The 2,500-nt window shown below is 45.6% G+C and overlaps 1 protein-coding gene across 2 annotated transcripts in view; it reads left to right on the forward strand.

The window, feature by feature from the left end:
* The window catches only part of LOC134459683 (transmembrane protein 198-B-like), a 67,047-nt gene that overhangs the window by 10,759 nt on the left and 53,788 nt on the right, over positions 1 to 2,500 (forward strand). The window lies entirely within an intron of this gene.

Raw genomic sequence — 2,500 nt, forward strand, 5'->3', positions numbered from 1 at the left:
GTAGACACACTCACGCTGCGCACTAGAGCTGGGCGGTTCTGGAAAAAATGTTTATCACGATTTTCTTGATGAAAATTAATATCACGGTTCTCGGCACAATTTTTTCTCATAAGCGGCGATTTTCTCCTACATCTCAATGTTTCTGGAGAAAAGGCTGAAATTAAATTTAACAATGAGATAAAATCCTGCATTTAAATTCATATCCATTTCTATTTTACAGTAATCACTTTTTTGGAATAAAAACTCTAATCAAAAATTGAACCTTATCATGTTTTTTAAACGGTATACCACCCTGCCCTAGTGCAGATGCCTTTGTCCTGGGCCCAGCCAAAGCTACCTGCCAACACACACACACACACACGTGCGCACATGCACATTTACATTTACATGCACATGCACATGCACATACACATACACACTGATAGACCTACTGATAGACGCACACACACACATACATACATACACACACACACACACACACACACACACACACACACACACGCGTGCGCACGACGATGGAGACGGCCCAGCTGGTCTGCTTGACGTGCTGTGGCGTGGAGAATGACCCATGTGTTTATCATCAGCTGGAGTGAGTCACGTTTCTCTCCTTCTGTTGCCAGGCAGATGTAATCAATCACAGTATTGATCAGCCCTACCTAATCAATAGCCGTGTCAGCATCAGATCTAATGAATGTGGCCACAGAGTGCATCAAAACAATGATGGGGGGGTCTGAAAACTCTGACTGCCTGACCGACAGAAGAAACCACCAATCATAGAGTCCCTTTCAGAAATAAAGGGACAGAACTCCACACCTGGAGTTGCTGTGGCAGTACCCTCAAGGGGAGTACCATTGTGTCGCTTGGGTGGTACCTCAAAAAAGAGGTGACAGATGCACATTGGTCGACATTGCAAGAATCTTAACGCACCTATTTTTTGGGGTACCAATCAAGCGACGCAATGGTACTTCCCTTTAGGGTACTGCCACAGCGACGAGTTCTGTACCTTTATTTCTGACAATGTGGTGTTGGTAGTTGTGGGTGGATTGCAGTAACACAAATGACAAAGAGTTATATTTAATATGTACTGTAAGTATAATGTATATATATGGTATGTGTGTGTGTGTGTGTGTGTGTGTGTGTGTGTGTGTGTGTGTGTGTGTGTGTGTGTGTGTGTGTGTGTGTGTGTGTGTGTGTGTGTGTGTGTGTGTGTGTGTCTGTGTCTGTGTCTGTGTTTGTGTGTCTGTGTCTGTGTGTGTGTGTGTGTGTGTGTGTGTGCCCATGTCTGTGGCTGCTGTTTTACAAGTGGGGTGGGTGGAGTGTTATTGTGTGTGTGTGTGTGTGTGTGTGTGTGTGTGTGTGTGTGTGTGTGTGTGTGTGTGTGTGTGTGTGTGTGTGTGTGTGTGTGTGTGTGTGTGTGTGCTATTCTCTCTGTGTGTGAGTGTGTGTGTGTCCATGCCTGTGTGTGTGCATGTGTTGGTGTGTTTATATTTTTGTTTGTTTGTATTGGAGCTTATGTAAGTCAATGACAGTCACGAGGACCAACACAGTTCCACCCACACAGTGGGCTCTCTTCTTCCCTTCCCTTCCCTTCCCTCCTTTCCTCTCCTTCCATCTCTCTCTCCTTCTCTATCCCTCTCTCCTTCTTTCCCTTTATATCTTTCCGTTTCTCCACAGGGCCTCCCACCTGTTCTCTTTCTCTCTCCTTCACTGTATCCCTCCTTTATTCACTTCCCACTTCTTCTTCTCCTCCTCCTCCTCCTCCTCCTCTCCTTGCCTTTTGTGATGCTTCAGGACTGGCTGCCTCCAGAGTACCACCCACTCTCTCTCTCTCTCTCTCTCTCTCTCTCTCTCTCTCTCTCTCTCTCTCTCTCTCTCTCTCTCTCTCTCTCTCTCTCCGCCTCTCTCTTCACCACTTTTTCACCTCATCAATCTCTTTTCTCTCTCTCTCGATCTACTTTTTTCTGTCCATCTCTTCTCCTTTTTCTTTCTCTGTTCATCCTTCCTTTCGTTTCTTTTTGTCTTTCTCCTGCTTCACCCTCCCTCCATTCTTGTGCCGCTTTGTACGTGTATTAGTTTTTCTCCATAGTGTACCTCTCTCTTTCTTTTCCTCTTCCACTTTTTTCCTCAATCAGATTGTTGTCGTCTGACTTTCTCTTTCCAAATATCTCTATCCACATCTATCTTTAGCTACTCTATTTATTCTCGCTCTCTCTCTCTCTCTCTCTCTCTCTCTCTCTCTCTCTCTCTCTCTCTCTCTCTCTCTCTCTCTCTCTCTGTCTATCTCTCTCTCTGTCTATCTCTCTCTCTCTCTCTGTCTTTCTCTCTCTCTCTCTCTCTCTCTCTCTCTCTCTCTCTCTCTTTCTCTCTCTCTCTCTCTGTCGGCTGAGTTCCAGTACCACCCCCTTGCTCCCTCCCTTGTCTTTGGATGCTAAGTCAGTTCCAGTACACACACACACACACACACACACACACACACACACACACACACACACACACACAC

This window comes from Engraulis encrasicolus, chromosome 12, assembly GCF_034702125.1.
Source record: "Engraulis encrasicolus isolate BLACKSEA-1 chromosome 12, IST_EnEncr_1.0, whole genome shotgun sequence".
Lineage (NCBI taxonomy): Eukaryota > Metazoa > Chordata > Actinopteri > Clupeiformes > Engraulidae > Engraulis > Engraulis encrasicolus.